Source organism: Callithrix jacchus, chromosome 21 (genome assembly GCF_049354715.1).
Source record: "Callithrix jacchus isolate 240 chromosome 21, calJac240_pri, whole genome shotgun sequence".
Taxonomy (NCBI): Eukaryota; Metazoa; Chordata; class Mammalia; order Primates; family Cebidae; genus Callithrix; species Callithrix jacchus.
Genome location: NC_133522.1, coordinates 9,313,815 through 9,336,905, shown reverse-complemented (window position 1 = coordinate 9,336,905; position 23,091 = coordinate 9,313,815). Strand labels below are relative to the sequence as shown.

Genomic DNA, 23,091 nt, shown 5'->3' with positions numbered 1-23,091 from the left:
AGGCTGTAGAGGAAGCATGGCTGAGTAGGCCTCAGAAAACTCAATCAAGGTGAAGGGAAAGCAGGCACATTTTATAGGCCTGGAGCAGGAGGAATTGAGAGAAGGGGGAGGTGCTACACACTTTTAAACAGCCAGATCGCCTAAGAACTCACTATAATGAAAACAGCAATCCGGGAATCCACGAATTACTTCTCACCAGGCCCCTCCTCCAACACTGGGGATCATAATTTTACATGAGATTTAGGTGTTGACACAAATCCAAAACATATCAGGCAAGATTGATTAAATCATGGCCACTTGAGGAAACTCAACCTGCAGCAGCTTCCCTCTTCTCCCAGGAAATTGGTTTGTGGGGCAGAAAGTTCCAAACTTCTAATCACTTGGCAAGCCCCTCCCTTGACACTACCTAAGAACCCACCCTGACACGCCCTGTTAGTATAAACTCAATAGGGTTAAAGGGGCTCATGATGAATAACAAACGACATGCCTATTACTCAGGAAATTCCAAGGGTTTTTGAATCTCTTGTGACAGAAATCTAGGACCAAGACCTTTTTTTTTTTTTAATTACACTGCAGCATAAAAAATATTTAATGGTTTCTATTCCTGGAAAGTTCAGAGTGAAGTTTAGACACGGTCGAATGCAAGGGCTGGAATTATATCATCATCTTGTCTGTTTCTCACAAACTTGTTGTCTGCACTTTCTTCTGACTTACCTTATTCTTAGATGGTCTTTAACTGAAGTAGGCAATGATTAATTTTAATTATTGAATCCGAATTGCTCCAGATCCTTATCTTCTTACATACATGATCACTGGCTCTCCTAATGTTTGAAGACATTACATATTGAGTACATACATAATTAAATTTTATTTGACCCGTCCATTATACTAGTATTACTGCATGTTGCATTTAAGTCAAGAATGGGATTTGTAAAGGAGATCATGTAGTAACTGCTTGATATTGTAAACATTGATATTGTATGTACTACATTTGTTCTTACATATGGACATTATATCAAATATAGAGCCTACATATGTAAATATCATATTAAATATGTAACCTAAATCAGATTAATGTCAAAGAATTAGTTTTCTTTCAAATTATCTCAGCATAGATATTAGGATATTACTAACTTCTTAGTCTTCTCTTAATCCAATTTGAACAGTATTGAATAGTTTTTTGTGACTGAAAATAAATTATTTTATTTTTGAATCAACTCTATGATTTTAAGAAATATTGATCGGGTTATTTCACCAAGTTGAAAATTCAGGACAGACACAGAAGTTTTATGTCATCGGATCTCCTGCGCAGGAGAAGGAATGGAATAGCAAGATGGATTAATGAAAATATCATTTGACTTTTCACAACAGTGAAGTAATTCACTGATCTCTGCTTGGGTTGTCGGAGATGAAGTCTGTCAGAAGTAAAAGTTGCTGAATCGTGGCTATTTATGCCTTTGTAAAATAATATTGGCTGTTCATGGCTTTATAAAATATTATTACGTAAAGGAATGTTTTAGCTAATGAAATTTCCCATATGCTTAGACTTAGCTACCACAATGATAACTTAGAGAAGAAATTAACATTTGTAATGCTATTAGAAGACTATAAGGAAAGGACTAATGATAAGAGTTTGCTCATAGACACATATTTGTTCATGCTTTAACTTATTTAACATTCAAGTATTTTAATTGAATCCCTACATTATGGAGAACAAACCCTAAGTTTCTGGTTTAGAGAAATAAAGAAACATGGTTCATGTATTTAAGGAGCTCGCAATTGAGAAGTCCCAATACTTTCTTGTTTCAAGAAGCATAAAATATGGTCACAGAAATAGATGAGTAAATGGATAATTCAGAGCGTGATATGTATTATGTATATATACTACATATCTATATATAGTATAGATAATATATATATATATATACATATATATATATATATATATATATATATATATATATATATAGTAGATGATACAGGAACGTGAAAAGGAGGATTTTTCAAAAACTGGAATAGGCTCTAAAATATTCAGCGTGATAAAGGCTAAAATTTGAAAGCTTCATGGAAGTTGAGCCCGATTCTGAAGGGATAGGCTAATGCATATGATGAATGCAGTTGAGGAGAAGCAGTGTAGTGGATTGTAGGGGCTTCAGGTTTTTATGACTTAGTACATAATGCAAGAATAAAGTGATTGGATTTGAGGCTGGGTAGTGAGAGATGATTGAGATTCTAAAGGAGGCATTTGATTGTAATCTTTGTGACCTATTGAAAGATCGTTAATGATTGACATTCAAATAAATGTTTGAAAGATTCCTCTAAGTATTAGTACAGTGGGTTACTTTGTCCTAGGCTGACTGAACTTAATAATCAAGTGGAAGGTTTCTAGATTTCAGCAGGGTGTGCAGAGGATGTAAAGTACTACAGACCAACAGATGGAAAAGTGTAAAGTTGAGTTGCTTTATTTGTTTTTTAATTACTCCGGATATACTGTTGGCTTGGCAGTGCTCACTAAGAGACAAAGGGAGGTAGAAAAACAATAATGGACAGGGATATATATAAGCTGGGAAATGTTTCAGTGGGAGCACAGAGTTCCGTAAATTAGCACCAGGTTGGTACTGTCACATAATTTGTTGGTAGGAGCACAACAGAGCAGCTTGTAAGAACAGATGAGCCAGGGCACAAATAAAACAATGAACATAAATCAGCAAAACTTAATTTAGCATTGGACATCTAGACGGCAGTCAGTGATACTGATCATTATTACCATACTGCCACGCACAGAGGGACTCAAAAAATGTAACTTGATGGTAATTATAAACTCAATGAGAAACATGACTAGCATTTCCCACCCCCATTTATGAGCACTAGTGAAAGACACCTTGTGAAGAAATAATTCATCCATTATCTGGGCCTAAATATACTCTTAATTCTTATGTGTTTCTTTCTAAGACAGAGGCAAATTTATTCATACAGCGCATTCTATTTCCAGTAAAATGTTTTATCTGTGCATGTTCCTGATGACTCAATATTTAGTTTGGTTTTATTTGAGTCAGAGGTTTAAGTATGTAATCCATTAACCTTAAAGATAAATATTACTAAATATGACTGAGGTTTTCAATGTAGCAGTAATCTCACCCAAGATTAATCTTATTGGCTATTACATTGCCAATTTCACTTGAAGTTGTCAATCTCACATTAATGAGTCATTTTTTTTTTTGTACTAGAAGTCCTGGCATTCATTCTTGCTTGACTGTTTAAAAACTTGTCTGCATGTTTCTTAATTTTGTCCTAAAGACAGAAAAATTACAAATATGATTTTTAATGCATACTGCTGAGCATGAGAAGGGGTAAAGTGGAGGTGGGGACACAAAACTTAAAATAACTTATTCAAATATAATGTTCATGTGACTAATAAAGTCCAAATGATAGTAAGAAATAATGCTATTGCACATGTAGGTCCAGTTACTATTTGGGAGAATTTATCATTTACTATACAGAGAGGGAGTCAAACAGGCTGATTTCATTTATTAAATTTTTAAAGTAATAAATGTAATTAATGCTCACTCATCTTCCTTTGGTGTTTAGAATATCTTACCAGAGAATAAAAGACATTGCTTGAGAGCCTCTGTTTTGGTTCTTTATTCCTGCCTAGTTCTCTTCTGCATTGCCCAAATTTCCTCAAATGTATTCACTTTAAGCATTTACATTTCAAGCATGGAATGAAAAGAAAATCAAAATATTGTTATGTTGTAACATATAAATAAGGTCTATTAGATAAGCATTTTACTTTTGATGAAATACAATATAATACAATGCAACACAATAAAATAATGTGTTATATTTTATAAGCAATAAAGATCACTCCTACCTGGGCAGTTAAAAATACTGTTCTCTGGAATTTGTCTGGTCTCTGTGGCATGATTCTAGATGGCAAGACCTTTTATTTCAAGTTTAGCATTGTGAAAAAAATAGGAAAGAGAAGGAGTTTAAATTCTGTTTATTCATAAGCTGCCATATAATACTTTGCCTTATATTTTACTGACCATAACTTAGATTGCTACATCTAGCTGCAAGAGATTCTGGAAATACAGTCTTTATTCTGTAAGTCACCTGCTTAGATAAAATTATGAGATGGGAGAACAGATGTTGGAAAATGATTTACAGTTTCTGCCATACTGGGGACCTTGGGAACATTACATTGTGTCCTTTCTCTACTTTGATGTTTTTTGCTAACTTTCAAACAACAGAATTACAGAACTCTTTCTCCATAGACATTCTCCAAATTCTATTATAAAATATCTTCCATGAAAATAAGACTTACAATGAATAAATTTATCATGGTAAATATATAGACTTAAGAATAAGTACACAAATTTATGAGAAAGAGACCCCACCAACACTTCTTTTCTTAATGATTTCCAGTTTCATAAAGTATTAGAAGGACCTTTTGTGATTTCTAAAAGTTTTATAAAAACACTCAAAAAAGATATACCCATGTGTAATGATATACCCACATATAATGTCATATACCACATAGAAAAGATATATCCACATATAATGTCAGATTTGTTAGATATATGAAGTTTTCTGAAATCTCACTGCTCTGAAGGAAATGCTTTTCTAAAAATCAAATGTACACATTGGGAAAATGTTCGAATCAATGGACTAGTTGTTATGTTCGAAATCCCATTACTGTTAATGAGAGTTGCAGGCATCACTTGCACAGCAAGTTACTCTGAAATGTTTCCCAGCTGCGTCCTTGAAAGAGGGATTTTTTTTCCTTTAAGAAAATCATTTTATCTGAGCAGGTGCTTTTCCATTTATCCGTTTGTACGTTGATGGCATTTATTCCACACAAAATGTGGGACTTATGTGTAAAGGAAAAAGAAGATATTTGTCCACTGTATTTGTATGAGTCGTAAACAGCTCATGGACATGAACTTTAACACCTTAGCATAGTTCTGGTGTGGAGCTTCTGCATAATTCATCATAAAAGAACACGAGGCATTCAGAAGTCAGTGTTCATTCAGGGAAGTGCTGCGGTACTAGCAGCACAGGAAATATGCCTTCTCTATACATAATTTACACTAGCGTGCTGATAAGTTTTAAGGTTCATAATAGGGTTATGTTGATCCCTTTATACTTATTTGAGAATATTTTTGAAGTAATACATTAAGATAAATCATATTGAAATCAATTTTCTTAATGTATTATATATTTGTGTACATTGCCTTGGAAGGTTAGTTAATAACAATTATATTCAAATTTATTTAAAATATTGTCTAAAAATAGGCAATATATTAACATTCAAAGAACAAAATGGTAAAAAGGTATACATCCTTTAAATATTGTGAACGTGATGGTTATCCTGTCTTTCCTTTCACCACACAGGCTTGCCACTCGATGAGAAACAGAAAACTGATTTATATCGTGCATAAGTCCTGCTGTTCGTATTTTATAGTATCAGAGCTAATGCCTTGGCCATTTTCTTTGGTTTGATTCTCTCCAAAGCAGGAGACAAAGTCCCTATCAGGATTACCTGCAGAAACACTTGTAAAACGCTCCTGAACACCACTGTCTTCCAAAACCGTGTCTTACTAAGCCAGAGTATTATTTTTTATTGGACTATTTTGTAGCATTCTGTTCGTGACATAAATAAGGATGGAAACTCCTTCTCTAGCCATTGTAGAAAATGTAAGTTTTCCATTTTTAAAAGTAATTATCAGTTCTGTAAAGCAAAAATACGTGAATAGTTATTTATCAACCTAAGTAAAAGCAATAATGTTATACACAAAAACCGCTGATATACAACATGAAACTTATTTTAATAGACACTGACTTTACAATAGTAACAGGATAAGAAATTCAACCGTTTGGAATAGAGAGGACTTTATTCTTGCATGTTTGCAAGCAGCATTGTGCTGTCTTTCATATAAAGCAGGCTTAGAGTACTTTTGAATTCTGCCTTCAAAGAGCTTACAATCTTTCACGAATTTCTTTGACTAAGAACAATTTATGAAAGCTCAGCTGAGGGTCACCCAACAGGTAGGGAAACAAGTGCCTCTGGCCTGAGGTAGAATGTGGGTGGTACACACCGGCATCCCCTCCTTGTTTTGTTTTAAGTTAGTGAATTTATGTATGGCTAACCTGAGTTTTGTGGAGATACTAAATGAAAGGTCGAAGAATCATTTATTGGGGTTAGAAAGATTTTTCAAATCACTAGGGCATACTTGAAGCAAGCAAACAAACAAACACGGAAAATCCTTTACATGATTAAGTGTAGAAGAAGATAAGTTACAGCGCAATGAGAAACCTCCTTGCCTAAGGGAGATAGGAGGGTTTGTGATCAATGAACTTAAGCATTTATAGAAAATCTGTCAACAGTGACATAGTCGTCCCCCATGAGGCGCTTTGCCATGTGATACCTACCTATCTTCTCCAGTGTTATTTCATTTGGCATAACTCCCCGTTTGTTTTACGATTCAACATTTTCTGGAATCAACATTAATGTCAGAAATTTGAGATATTTTCATGCTGCTTTTCCACTTCCCCTTTCTCCATTTCAAGTCCTCCCATCCTAAATGTTCTGTCTCAGTCCCCATCCTCTACCAAGCCTTCCCTAGTTACCCACATCCCCAGATCCCTCCCCCATCTTGAAACACTTTCCTACACGTTTTTGGCAATTTACCGCATGGTCCACTGCAGCACTACTCTCTCTCTCTCTCTCTCTCTCTCTCTCTCTCTCTCTCTCTCTCTCTCTCTCTCTCTCTCCCCCCCCTCTTTTATTTTATCTTCCCCATTAAACCTTTTGTTATTTTCATTTTTACCATAAAGGCATGAATCATATACTGTATATAGGTATGTACTATATATACACACCTATACACTGTCTATAAAATATGTACTATATATCATCCGTTTATATGTATATTACTAATTATATGCTAAAACATCCCTGTACTTTTGTATTTTCTTTTCCCCACTTACCATGTCATCTTATGAAATGTATGGACAAACTAAATATAAACTTAAATATGGACTTTGATTTATTCACTTTAGCTGTATATAGCATTTTCTTATATATTTTTAAATGTATTTTATTTGCTGATATCTCTGATAATAGTTCTTTGGGTTGTTTCTAATTTCTCATTATTACAACAAAGCTATAATACACATTTTTGGACATTATTGACATATATTTGTCAGAGCTTCCTAATAAGACAATGAACTGCTCAAATGAAGAAGCGCTTTTTAAAATTCCCCACTTGGAAACTAGCATAGAACTGTCTGCATAATTGCAGTATTCTGCTGACAGATTGATGGAAAGCAATGATCCTGGATCCAGAAGCAGGAACCTCTGTTTTGTGTGTAAAAAGGGAATATTAGGCAGGCAGTGAATTTAACTATGATTATTTGGTATCCTGCGCTAACTACTCATAATATGGGTTCTATCAACTAAGATCATGCTGCGTTCCCCATTACTTATATAATACTTATCCTAATTTATTTTATTTCTTCGTCGTATGGCACTTTACTGATATCTTCACAATGCTGAAGTTGTATGGAAATAACACCATCTTCACTGATACAAAGAAGCTTTGTATTCATTCCCCTTATGGTGGTTCATTTATAGAAGCACATGATCTATTGCCACCTTAACAAATTATTCTGAGTGAGCAAAGTATCTCTTCATTCAACTGTACCTTCTCAGAAACATTTCTTACAGCATTTAAGTGGGTTGGCGATGTGGCCGTGTCTCATTTGACCACTGCACAACTCCTCCTTGGTCTTCCTGCTTTAAATGGTGCCCACCTCTAATCAATTGCCAATCTGCAGCTGCCAAAGTGATCATTTTCCCCAATTGCTTTGACTGTGATTCTTTTCTCATTTTTATCCTCCTGCAGTTGTGTAATCTAGACGTCAGGCTGAAGAATATCAGCTTTCGTCCCATAGCTTTTCATCAGAGAGCATTAGATCTGTTTTCTCTGCCCTTACCCATATCCTCTTTACTGATATTGCCTGGCAGTCTTGCCACATTCCTTTTTACAATCAGCCTACTTGCCTCCTTTTAAGAGCATTCTGTGCCTTGGCTTAGAAAGAACTTTGTCTGCTTTTATTACGTTTTTAATAGAAATTTTCAATGATTTGATAATTTATAAAATGAAGAGAGGGGACTGGGAAAAACAAGTAAGAACATAATGTTATCATCTCAGGGTGTCTACTATCATGATGTTCGCATATTTCTTTTCTTTCTCATTATATTAAAATTTTCAGTATCAAGTTTATACCTAATTTGTATCTTTTTTCTAAATACTATAAGAATCTTATAAATATAAAACATTTTTATGAACAGCAATTTCACAGAAGAAAATAACAGCACATGGGGATACACTATAAAGTATTCCATTTAAGGATATAGTTAAAAATAAAGTTAATAATGTGACTGAATTATTCTGGAAATTAAAAGGAATTATTGATTATCAGCAATAAATGGAGCCATCCAGAGATGGGAAGATTAAATCTTTTTAAGTAAGATGCTGTCATGAGTAGACATGCCCCATATAAGGAACAAATGCATAAAGAATCTGGTAGACCCGGCAGAGACCCAACAAGAAAAGAAAACTTCAGGCCAATATCCATGATGAACATAGACGCAAAAATCTTCAATAAAATATTGGCAAGCCGATTGCAACAACAAATCAAAAAACTTATTCATCATGATCAAGTAGGATTCATCCCAGGGATGCAAGGTTGGTTCAACATACGCAAGTCTATCAACGTAATTCACCACATAAACAGAACCAAAACCAAAAACCACATGATTATCTCAATTGACGCAGAGAAGGCATTTGACAAAATTCAACAGCCCTTTATGCTAAAAACCCTCAATAAACTCGGTATCGATGGAACGTATCTCAAAGTAATAAAAGCTATTTATGACAAACCAACAGCCAATATCATACTGAATGGGCAAAAACTGGAAGCATTCCCTTTGAAATCTGGCACTAGGCAAGGATGCCCTCTTTCACCACTCCTATTCAATATAGTACTGGAAGTTCTAGCCAGAGCAATCAGGCAAGAAAAAGAAATAAAGGGTATTGAAGTAGGAAAGGAGGAAGCCAAATTGTCTCTATTTGCAGATGACATGATAGTATATCTACAAGACCCCATCGTCTCAGCCCAAAACTCCTGAAACTGATAAGCAACTTCAGCAAAGTCTCAGGATATAAAATCAATGTGCAAAAATCACAAGCATTCATCTACACCAATAACAGACTTAAAGAAAGCCAAATCAAGAACGAACTGCCATTCACAATTGCTGCAAAAAGAATAAAATACCTTGGAATACAACTCACAAGGAACGTAAGGGACCTCTTCAAGGAAAACTACAAACCACTGCTCAACGAAATCAGAGAGGACACAAACAGATGGAGAAACATTCCATGTTCATGGTTAGGAAGAATTAACATCGTGAAAATGGCTATACTGCCCAAAGTAATTTACAGAATCAACGCTATCCCCATCAAGCTACCATTGACTTTCTTCACAGAACTGGAAAAAACCACCATGAACTTCATATGGAACCAAAAGAGAGCCCGCATAGCCAAGTCAATTCTAAGCAAAAAGAACACAGCGGGGGGCATCACACTACCAGATTTCAAACTATACTACAAGGCTACAGCAATCAAAACAGCATGGTACTGGTACCAAAACAGAGATATAGACCAATGGAACAAAACAGAGGCACCGGAGGCAACACAACATATTTACAACTATACAATCTTTGATAAACCTGACAAAAACAAGCAATGGGGAAAGGATTCCCTGTTTAACAAATGGTGTTGGGAAAACTGGCTAGCCATGTGCAGAAAGCAGAAACTGGACCCCTTCCTGACACCTTACACTAAAATTAACTCCAGATGGATTAAAGACTTAAACATAAGACCTGGCACCATAAAAACCCTAGAAGGAAATCTAGGCAAAACTATCCAGGACATAGGAGTAGGCAACGACTTCATGAACAAAACACCAAAAGCATTGGCAACAAAAGCCAAAATAGACAAATGGGACCTAATGAAACTCCACAGCTTCTGCACGGCAAAAGAAACAGTCACTAGAGTGGTCGGCAACCAACAGAATGGGAAAAAATTTTTGCAGTTTACCCATCGGACAAAGGGCTGATATCCAGAATTTACAAAGAACTCAAACAGATTTACAGGAAAAAAACAAACAAGCCCATTCAAAAGTGGGCAAAGGATATGAATAGACACTTTATGAAAGAAGACATATATGAGGCCAACAATCATATGAAAAAATGCTCATCGTCACTGGTCATCAGAGAGATGCAAATCAAAACCACATTGAGATACCATCTCATGTCAGTTAGAATGGCGATCATTAAAAAATCTGGAGACAACAGATGTTGGAGAGGATGTGGAGAAAAAGGAACATTTTTACACTGTTGGTGGGAGTGTAAATTAGTTCAACCATTGTGGAAGACAGTGTGGCGATTCCTCAAGGCCTTAGAAATAGAAATTCCATTTGACCCAGCAATCCCATTACTGGGTATATATCCAAAGGACTATAAATCGTTCTACTATAAGGACACATGTACACGAATATTCACTGCAGCACTGTTTACAATAGCAAAGACCTGGAATCAACCCAAATGCCCATTGATAATAGACTGGATTGGAAAAATGTGGCACATATACACCATGGAATATTATGCAGCAATCAGAAATAATGAGTTTGTGTCGTTTGTAGGGACATGGATGAATCTGGAGAACGTCATCCTCAGCAAACTGACACAAGAACAGAAAATGAAACACCGCATATTCTCACTCATAGGTGGGTGATGAAAAATGAGAACAGATGGACACAGAAAGGGGAGCACTAAACACTGGGGTCTATTGGGGGGAAAAGGGGAGGGCCAGTGGGAGGGGGAGGTGGGGAGGGATAGCCTGGGGAGAAATGCCAAATGTGGGTGAAGGGGAGAAGGAAAGAAAAGCACACTGCCACGTGTTTTCCTGCGCAACTGTCTTGCATGCTCTGCTCATGTACCCCAAAACCTAAAATCCAATAAAAAAAAATAAAAAAAAAAAAAGAATCTGGTAGAAAGCTAGATTGGAGAAAAGAAAGAATGCTTTTATATACATAGAATGGAAGCAGATACTTCATGTTCAAAGTCAAGTCTTTAGCACCAAGAACTGTTTGTTTCTATAAAACTCAACATAAAATTAGAATTTAAAAGACTTAGTAAAGAATATTTTCTCATGGAAAATTCTATTTAGTTCCAAATTTCTTACGTGTTAAGAAATGCATCAGCATGTCAGGAGTGGGGTTATTGCAGGAAAGGACTGTGGAAATGACCTTCCTTCCTCCTAAAGAAATTGCAAGTCCCTAGATGATTAATAATAATTGTTTACGTTAGTATAACGAAAGTGCTATAAGATCACTTCTGTATTAATTATCTCCTTCTACATTCTCAACGAAGGTGTAAAGCAGGTTTTGTAACCATCCTATTTATAAATGGATAAACCAAGGTCAGGGAAGCTAAGTGATTTACTGAAGACGGTGAAGTGAGCGAAGGATGTTCAAACCTGGACTACTGATTTACTCTTTTTTTAATTATTATTTTTTCTAAAGTGCCACTTTTTCTAAAAATTTTAGGGAGGTAGGCTTTGGAAAGGATGGCAGAGAATCTAAGGAGCTCAACTTTGAATTTTTAATATTATTCCCTTCTTGGTTGTTTGATATCTGTCCAACTATGTAGAAAGTATGTTTTCTAAGCTTTCACAAAGAAACGCTTCAGTGGACATAAAATGTCTTCTCAGCCTTACGGCTATTATTCTGATGTCCTCTGGCAATTACTTTTGAAAAGAAGTCAGAAGCCCTTTGCTTCTTTTGAAAATTATCAACCTGGATGCTTCTAAGAGTTTAAAATATATTCTTAAAATATTAAACTTTTGTAAGAACCTACTTTATGTTGTCTATGAGGTGGTGAGAACATGTAATCCTCATATTAAGCACATTTTCATTTCAAAATTTATTTTTAATCATTACAGCTGCAATTAAGCCTGATTTTCCCTCTAACATTCCTGAGGTTGATCCTCAACCCCAATCTAGCGTATATATCATCTTTTTTCCTAGTGTTTTAATTCAGATGTCACAGTATCTCTGTATTTCCTGGGAGCTTTTCAACTTTCTCTAATTCTTTTACTTAGGTTCTAATATCAGAGATGCTCTTTATTTCTAACTCAAATTTTAGATATTCAATTGCATTTTTAATTTCCTTTATTTCATACATTTTCCTTTCATCACGTATTTTTGATTTTTTACCTTATTCTTTTATTTCTTTCCTCCTTTTTTATTGAATGCACTTCTCTTGTATCCTTTTGAGTATATTACTAAGAAACTGTCATGTGTAGGGTGATTACTACGTATGGCAAAGCCCTATCTATGTTTTTGTTCTGTTTACTCATCCATGAGTAAGAAAATTTTATCCAGTGTTTGTGTTTTCCAATAGAGTGCTCAGATTGCATTTGATTCCACTTTCTGGCAGCATGAATGTTGAAACAATGCCCCACATATGCAAATGAGAGGGGGGAAATGTGCATATTTCCTGAACCAGTTCCTGGTGTCTAAATGGCATGCAACTACTTTTCTACTCTCACCATCTTTTAGCCTGATAGTCTAAATAGAGGAAGTACATAAATGAGAGTAATACATAATTATTCAAAGGGTAATGCCTATATTAATCATGTCTATTTTACTTTAGAATGTTCAAAATTCCTTCCTGACACTGCGAGCCACTGCCAATTCTCCATATAATCAGGTGTATGATTTACCTAGAGTATACGTGCCCTAGGTAGAATAAACATACAAGTTAGTCCATAAAAGGAACATTTGAGAATGAAAGAGTTTTTTATTAATAGTTATGTCAGGACCCTAGCACATACTGGGATTGTCCCTGGCGAACTGGGAAGTGTTCTTACCTAAATTCTAAAAGCATTTCACATGGATATATCAAAACATGAGTTGGCTAAAGAATAATATTCTGCTTCTTCAATGTAGCCACTATGAGGTAGAGGGATAGACATTAAGTTTTCAAGTGAGCGTCACACACCTTGCACATTTGGAGCAAAGAAGAGACTCTTGCACACATTTTAGTTCTGTGATGCTGGAATTTTGCTCCTGCAATTGTATAGGAGTGGAAAATAAATAATTCATTATGTCAGTTCAGTTATGTTGCTCTTGTACTTCAGAGTTATTTTTCTGAAATGCTTCTGATAGGTTGATGAGTCCCATTGTCCAGTTTTATCATGAGCTTTCATTTTTTTGTCTCCATAATTATTTTGTTGAATACAAGGAGAAAGTAAATCAGGCTGTGCTAGCAATATTTCATTTGAATTTCTGCTTATATTTCATTCAACCTGATAATATATATTCTTAATCACGTGTTGAAATCTACTTCCTGTTAACTCTCTATGTATTGTATTTAATAAATAGGTGTTCACTTTTTGCCATCACTTTTTGTTATAGATAGCAACTCTAGAAGGATATGAAACAACAAATTGACTCAATAAATATTAATGATGATTATCTTCTATTGTATCATATTTTTAACTTACTTGAAACATATTCAACACACTTTACCCAAATGAATAGATGTCAGATATTTTGCTGCTGGTAGCAAACTATGTACCATAAAGTGAAACATTTCTAATTATTATACTTATATTTAGCTGTTTTAGTAACCACCCGAAAGCTTACTTTAGTGATTCAAATATATTGCCTGATTTACCAAGATGCTCTCCTAACTTCTTAATGGCTGATTGTGTCAATATTGGGCATAAGTCGGTAGGATACTGCTCCCAATGTACAAATAAGCTGGTGGCTTTGAAGGCATTTAGTGAAATGAAAAAGTCTGCTTAAATAAAAGAGATTTCAGAATGTTAAACTGTTTTCACCCTCATGATCTAGCTCTAAGTAATATGTTACTTGTATGCTATATGCAACCTTAGCTATTTTATCGATAGGAAGAAATAGAATTTGCAGAGTATTCACTTACTAGTGTAAATGTAATACATGAACTTTTCTTGTCGCTAACTTTCTTGTGGCTGGTTGGATTTTTGTGATCTTTCAGTCTATCACCCAATATACCCAATATCTAGTCTGCTGTGCAGTAGATGCCAGTCCCATGAGAGTGTTGCCACCTCCAACCATGACTTTCTAGCACCGTCACATCCCAAAACGCTAAATGTGGCATTACAGAAACAATTTGAATTTTCAGATACAAAATTCCATATGCACCAAAACAAAAGGGGTCTGGCCACATTAAAAAGTGGGTTACAGGAAGACAATATTCCAGAAATGCTCATCAGAAATATAATCATAACAGATGCTGGTAGGTCTACACTGTTTAATACATGATTGAAACTGACTGTAATTTAGTATCTTAAACTTATGTATGTATCTAATCTTTTCCATCTGTTGTACAATAGATTTATTAAAATCTATACAACACAGATAGTAAATTATCATCTCTGTTAGTTTTGTTGACTATAATTTATTATTGTCCAGACAATCATGTGTCTTTTTAAGTTCTTCTTTCTTACATAGATTAGCTTCAATAGTAACTATTTGATAGTCTCACATTCATTCCTTTACTATAAGCTCATTAACAAGTTGGTTTTCAGGTTATATGGATATTTATTTAAAATATATTTTATTTATTTATGAGGTAAATGAATCTTTTTAATGCACAACTTAAACTATTAAAACATTATTAGTGAGAAGTATAATGTAGGATGAAAATAATTTAAATATTTTATTAATATACAAAACTAAAAAAATGGTTTTATTTGAGATCACAATAAAAAAAATGTGACTTGCTTTTTATTCCCTGAAATTTTATTTTATTTCATTTTAACTGGGAAAACTAATATGAACAAAACTTCTTGGCTAAACTGATAAGCGTACATAATTGCAATCCCTGTTAAAAATCTAATATTCATAGCAAAAAATCATAATTTAGTTACTAGGTTAGAAATTATTTCTACATATCTACATCTACTGATGGAATCTGAAATACATATTTGCCCCCTCACCCAAGCTGGGCAATCTTAGATCAGGCATTTGATTATCCCGAAGTTTTTAATAATTTATTAGGGAAGTACTGTACTTTTCATATTCATTTGTTGTTCTACACATTTGTATGTGAATTTGACATTTCACATGTTAATAAAAACTTTATTTCATTTTAATAGATGACAATTCTTGGTTTTGCCTGATTTTAACCTATAAGCAAAAAATACAGTAATTTATCATATCCACATTGCAGTATCCAGACACAAACGAGAGAAAAAGGGGAAAAAAGTAGCAATTATCTTCCTTTGGTGTTTTGATGCTAGAACATAAAATAATGATGGCTCAATTAAAAATATGTGTTCAAACGAAATGTACTTGTGTGTTGCAAATTTATATGTGATTATAAAAAACAGCATCTCTTCAGCCTCTTTCAATAAAATATAGAAATAGCACTGGACTGGGAAACAGAAAACCTGATTGCTCAGACAACTCTATGGATAACTAACTGTGCTGTGATGGCAGTCACTTCAACTTTCTAGGCCTCAGTGTTCTTATTTGAAAGATATAAAGTAAAATATTACAGCCATCCATGTCATTTCTAGACCCAAATTGCAATTCCATATGCTTTTTTGAGAGGGAGTCTAAAATTTCCAGAACCTCATGTGGCTGTAAAAACCGCTACAAATGAAGCACAGCTAATGATATATCGATTTTTTGTTGTTGTTTGAGACAGGGTCTCGCTCTGTCACCTGGGCGGGAGTGCAGCGGCACCATCGTGACTCACTGCAGCCTTGACATTAGGGCTCTAGCAATCCTGATCTTTCCATCTCAGCCTCCCAAGTAGCTGAGATTATAGGTGTGCACTACCACTACCAGCTATTTTATTATTATTATTATTATTTGTAGATAAAGTAACTCACTATGTTGCTCAGGCTAGTCTCAAACTCCTGGGCTCAAGTGGTCTTCCCACCGTAGCCTTCCAAAGTGCCAAATATCCAAATGCAATGATGTTATACAGTAGGAAGATTAAATATGAAGATTGCTTACTGATTTTTATTCTAGAAATATGTGAGAATTGTGTCTAGATAAAAGCAGCAAGTGTATAGCAAATAAAGTCAGGACACTCTAATTGTAAAGGAAATACCTTCTAATTTGTTAACTAACTTCCTTTCTTGTTCATGCACCTATTTAAGCTCGGAAAATGAGTTTTCTGGTCTTAAATGGCTTTCTGCTTTTCTAAATCCAGACATGATTTTCCATATACTTTGATGAGTTGCAAAAAGAAGATACACAATAGTCTTAACTTTTTAAGTTAGCAACGTAATAAAGTAGTGCCTGGACTTCATGGTCTGTGATACGTGTCACTTACCCTGTGTCCCATGATAGGAGTAATTTACAATGTGCCTCTTGTTGGCTCTGGCAACTCCTTTCTCATATGGATTAAGACAATCCTCTTATTTTTATGAATTAGAAAACAGTAATTATTCCAACAAAGTTGTGTGAGCCCTGAAAGTGTGTACTTTATCCATCTAAATTAGAGCATAAGCATTTTGTTTAGTGAAGCATAAGTTATAGTTCATTGGCTCAGTAACATTAAATAATTGTGTTAGAATAATAGCTTTTCCTGAACTTCCTAAACTGAATGGTCATTTCACAAATCAATCCGTTTATTTCTTTAGGGAAATTAAATAAAAATTAATGTTCTTATGGTTGCATTAATGTAACACTTCTTTACTATTTTAAATTGAATAAACTGAAAAGTTTCTTAAGAAAGAGTCTAGAACTCAGCATTTTTCTACTATCGGTAGGGGGAAAACATAGCTTGCTTATAAAGCATCGTAAGTTATTTTAGCAAAATGTATATCTCCCTGATATTATTCATACTTAATATTTTGAAATTAGTTTCAGCTTTTGAATCTACACTTACATATTACTTTTAAACACTATAGATACTAAAGAATTGATGAAAGTGTTTAGAAAAATGTACCCATATCCTTTGCCAACTTTTTACACATATACCACAGAACTTAAAGTATAATAAATAATTTTTTTTAAAAAAAGAAAGAAAAATGTACCCATAGAAACAGCTAGGTAGGAATGAACAGAGGAATTTCTAAAAGGGTCTCTCTTTGCAGATAAATGGAGAAGAGGCCAGAAATTTATGACACATTGATAGAATTATTTCTAAAAAGAATTTTTCTTTCCAAAATAAAATATGTCTTTCTTCAAGTTCCATCTTTCTAGATGGCTGATCTATAATGAGCTGAAGAAGGGATTTTGCGCTTTCCTAAAAGTGTTTTGTCAATGATCAGAAAGAACTAGTTCCATTTCTTTCCAAGTTGAACCAGAATGTCACAAATCAAGAAAGGTGAAGTTTTTCAGCAAAAGGGATGCACTGAACCTTCACAAGCTGCTGTAGTATTGTACTTTTTCTTTCTTTTCTTTTCTTTTTTTTTTTTTGGTATGTGTATAAAATGTATTGATAAAAGAATCTGTGCACCTCTGACACTATTGGAAGCAAATGAAAATATCATGGGGAGAGTATAAAGTTGAGGTTAGCAAGATCGGTCCTAACCAATGCATTTATGAAACATAAAACAAGTTGGACCTGCTTTAAAATTGGGCAGGATAAGGCACTCACATGCATCCATATGGAAGAGAGAATTTTCATAATATTAACTGATCATTAACTGACTTCTTTTCTTTTTAGTAAAACTAACTCTTTCTAGTTATTTTTAGCTTTGGAATTACTGCATTTGAATATTGAAATTTTCTTTGGCTTACTTAGATCTGTTCTTAAGTGTATATACACAGAAAGTGTGTGCACATTGTCATTTTATCTGTGTGTATGTGTCCATCTAACTAGAATATATGGAATACCTAAGATCTTGAATATAAGCCTTAAATTAAGATACAGACAAAATTCTCAGAGACAAACAAAAATGTGTATTTTCTAACTCAATTTCACGTATTTTGGCACTGGTGATCAATAAAAGTATAGAGTTGATTATGAATTTCAAAATGTTAATAATTAGTAATAAACAGTGAATATTGACCTTCCTCTTTTTCAGTTGCCAGGAAACTGGCATCCAGAGATTAACCAAGAAGTTTAGTTTACAGGAGGGGGAGATTTATGCAAACCTTAAAATACAAAAGCTGCTGACAGTCAAGATGCATCTATCTTTATTTAACTCCCATCACTGTCTAGAATAGAAGCCATGTTTTCTTTTCTCTCTTTTTTTCTCACATCTGCGGAGAGCAGTCTTTAGCAGATGTTCTTTCTGTCCACTTTCATTTCCAGTTTTCTTCATTTCCTCATTCATTTTCATTACTTTTTTTTTTTCTAGCTAAAATGTGCTCATCTTGCTGTATAATTCCATGTAATAAATATTGGTCACCTAAAGCTAGCTCCTATCACAGATAGACTCCAGATTGCATAATCGATTAAGCAACTGATATACACATATTTTTCCTTGTTTGCATATTGATCCAAAAGTTGGCCTCTTGCCCAAAGAAATTCAGGAAAACAGGCTGAGAAACAAGAGCCTTGTCATCTTCTTAAAAAACAAAACAAAATTTTAAAAAGCCTGTCAGAAGGTAATAGTAGGCCAGAAGAAGAAGAGAACATAGCAGAGTGGTGTGAAACGTTTTAATGGCTCAACCTTATGAAATAAACAGCCCCTTCTCCTTAATTTCCCTTGCCATTTAGCCATATGGGCACACTTAATGGAAGAGTAAGATGGACAATGCAGACCAGCTGTAAAGATAGGTGTGAGAGGAAGTGTTTTCACAGCTAGCAGTCTCTGCACGAGGAACGTAACATTAAATGCTACTTTTAGTCCATTTAACCCTACCACAAAAACATCTATATCCCCAAATCTATTTTTCAGATGAGAGAAATGGCAAACATAAAATATCTTTTACTTACTTGTATATTCGATATACCAATTTTTAAACATTACTTGTCAAATAAGCATTCGTATGATTACTTGTTTAGAACTGAATTAGTTGGATAATCTCATTTCTATAAAATGGTATTGTTTTCAGGCACCTTTACATCTGAGATAATCAGCAATATAGGATATCTTTCAGAGAAAGACGAGAGATTGCTGTGTATTTGTTTAACATCCTTGATGTGTCATACTTTAAGTTCTGTGAGTGCTGGAGTTCGTGCCAATCTTGATCATTCCTGATCCTCGGAATTAAGAATAATTTATTGTTCACGGAAAGTATTACTAAATAAATAGGCACAAACGTGTGGTGAATGAAATACTAGAAATTGATATAATTTTATCTTAAAAGCCAACTTCTTAATTATTTCCATAGACTGTTTCCTTTTTTTAAATTGCTTTTTAGGTTTTGGGGTACATGTGAAGAACATGCAAAATTGTTGCATAGGTACACATGTGGCAGTGTGATTTGCTGCCTTCCTCCCCTTCACCTATATTTGGCATTTCTCCCCATGCTATCTCTCCCCAACTCCCCACCCCCCGCTGTCCCTCCCCTATTCCCCCCAAGAGACCCCAGCGTGTGGTGCTCCCCTCCCTGTGTCCATGTGTTCTCATTGTTCAACACCTGCCTATGAGTAAGAACATGTAGTATTTCATTTTCTGTTCTTGCATCAGTTTGAAAAACCCTAGAAGAAAATCTAGGAAAAAACATTCAGGACATAGGCATAGGCAAGGACTTCATGACCAAAACACCAAGAGCATTGGCAGCAAAAGCCAAAGTAGCCAAATGGGACCTAATGAAACTCCACAGCTTCTGCACAGCAAAAGAAACAGTTACTAGAGTGGATCGGCAACCAACAGAATGGGAAAAAATTTTTTGCAGTTTACCCATCTGACAAAGGGCTGATATCCAGAATCTACAAAGAACTAAAACAGATTCACAAGGAAAAAAACAAGCCCTTCAAAAGTGGGCAAAGGATATGAACAGACACTTTACAAAAGAAGACATATATGAGGCCAACAAACATGAATAAATGCTCATCATCACTAGTCATTAGAGAAATGCAAATCAAAACTACATTGAGATACAATCTCACACCAGTTAAAATGGTGATCGTTAAAAAATCTGGAGACAACAGATGCTGGAGAGGATGTGGAGAAAAAGGAACACTTTTACACTGTTGGTGGGAGTGTAATTTAGTCCAACCATTGTGGAAGACAGTGTGGCGACTCCTCAAGGACCTAGAAATAGAAATTCCATTTGACCCAGCAATCCCATTACTGGGCATATATCAAAGGATTATTAATCGTTCTACTATAAGGACACATGCACACAAATGTTCATTGCATTACTGTTTACAATAGCAAAGACCTGGAACCAACCCAAATGCCCATCGATGATAGACTGGACAGGGGAAATGTGGCACATATACACCATGGAATATTATGCAGCCATCAAAAATGATGAGTTTGTGTCCTTTGTAGGGACCTGGATGAACCTGGAGACTATTTCCTTTTTAAAAGGAAAATGTTTTACCTAGTCAGAAAAGCATAATCTTGTTTGTTGAGGCTGATACTCCTTGCTTGGAAAGTTATATTTGAAAATTGTTTTCATTACTCTTAGCATGTAGCTTTTGTACTCTCATTAGATCTTTTGTCTACATTTTTAAAGCTGCATACCTCTATTCCCTCTGCATTTTTTTTATTAAAGAAAAGGAATATTGTGTTTCTAACTGAAAATAACTAAAAGGAATCTAAGAACAAATCCGACAAATGTCTTTCAACAAACAGATGTACAGTCTCCTGATTTACATGGACAGGAGAAAATAATACTTAGATAATTTCAACATGCATATTGGTGTTCTTAAATTTAAAGTTGATAGCCGACCGATATTTTATGCAGCATTATTTATGGTGGAATTTCTTAATATAGGAATTAAAAGGCAATTCAACACAGAAAGGCAATAATTTTCAGCAGTTTAAAAAGGAAGCTTGTATAGTCATCATATGCCAAACAGAATGCACGAGGATATGTTTTAATATAAAGAAAGTCAAGAAGTGGTTTTTATCATTCAAAATAATTTTATGATGTATCTTATTTAATATTAATTTTATTACCTTTGTTGCAGAACTATTACCCTCATGAAACATTTTTATTAGCCTATTACAACCAGAAAGGTTGCTGCTATTTGTGTTCTCTGGCTATTTTTTCTTTTTTTTAGTGCCAAGAAAAGCTCTGGAATTAGACAAATTGTGGTTTTCTTTAAGACCTCAATTTTAATGTTTATTTTACTACATGATTATAAAGTCTAAAGTCTGCCCTCATAATAAGTCACCTGATTTAAGTTGGACATAGCATCATGGGTCATAGTTATTTTAAATAATTTTGGTAGTTATTGTTAAGATTAGGAAGCCTATGGAAACACTGGGAAAGTAGCAGAGTTATATAATTGAGTTATATTTAATAACCGATAGATCCACCAGGTTCAGTGTGATTAAATCTTCATGACATATCTGTGTATAGTTAAATCATTGTCCATCAGTTGAACCTAGAAAATACACATATAGGCACACATGCAATTTTATATAGATATACATGTGTACTTACATATGTAAACACACACACACACACACACACACACCTTACATAATGATGAAGATAAGCCCTTTAATATAGCACTTTTTTTAGACAAAGTCTCTCACTGTCACCAGGGTGGGAGTGCAATGGCTCTATCTCATCTCACTGCAACCTCTGTCTTCTGGGTTCCCATGATTCTCCTGCTTCAGCCTCCCGAGTAGCTGGGATTACAGGTGCACACCACCACACCTGGCTAATTTTTTTTTTTTTTTGTATTTATAATAGAGAAGGGATTTCACTATGTTAGCCAGCCTATTCTCGAATTCCTGACCTCATGATTTGCCCACCTCAGCCTCCCAAAGTGCTGGAATTACAGGCGTGAGCCACTGATCCCAGCCTACTATAGCACTTTTTTCATGTGATTTTCATAAAACAACATCAAAAACAAGGAGTAAACAAAATTAAAAATTAGAAATAAATGGAATATTATCATACTTGAGGTGACCATGCTGAGCATCTGCATAGAGTGGTAAGGATTTTTAGTGTGTAATATAAGTTAGAACCCAAGTTTCTAAAGCACATTTGGTAGGTTTGTTTCATGAAGTTTACAATTCTTTCAGATCTTTAAACAGGAGTTTATTTACATTTCTTCAAAACAATTTAAATTATTCTACTTTCAAAGCTTTGTGCCCTATAATAGCATAATAATATTACTATTGTTATCATTAGTTGTATTAATGAAGGAATTAATACTGTAATATATTGGTGATTGGCTCAGGTCTTAAAGACATAGTTCAATAAATTTGCATAGCAAATTTATCATGAAGTAAAATGAAGTTTTAATTAAGTCATCAATTGTGATGACTATATTGCAGATTTATAAACCTGAAAAATAAAATCCATTTAGAACGATTTATTAAGATAATCATTTGCACTCAGAATTTTATAAACTGCTTTTTTCTATTTGCCTATGCTGAATTTTGTTGCTTAGCTCTTAGGTATTTTTGCTTCCTCGAAATTCAGTTCTATAAAATAGATTTGGTGCTATATTAAGTGCATTCCTGTTTTACATGATTACTAGAGGCTGATCTTCCATTATTTCAGTTATATACAATCTGATACAGTAAACTTACTGACTTGAAAAACGAATTATACTCTCATTTATGAGAAAACTATGCTCCAACACACAGTTTCTGTTCAGATAAATCCACTCATGTCTACATGTTATTAGGTACTAAATTACCTTTAAAATAATTCAGTAATTTAAAAAGTAGAAGATTTTACTAAAGGATTTTTAGAGCAAAAGAAAAAACATAATTTTAGTGCAGGCAACTATTTCTAACCCGAATTCATTGATCTAGAAAATTACTTTAATGCACATATCAATATACAAGCCAGTTGCTTTTATTTCAGCAATTAAAAATATCTGTGAATTTCTCTTTGGGTTATAATGAGAATACATATGAA

The 23,091-nt window shown here is 34.4% G+C and overlaps 1 protein-coding gene across 4 annotated transcripts in view; it reads left to right on the top strand.

Annotated features, from left to right (window-relative positions):
- The window catches only part of CADM2 (cell adhesion molecule 2), a 1,112,757-nt gene that overhangs the window by 791,991 nt on the left and 297,675 nt on the right, over nt 1-23,091 (top strand). The gene's annotated exons all lie outside the window — the stretch shown is intronic.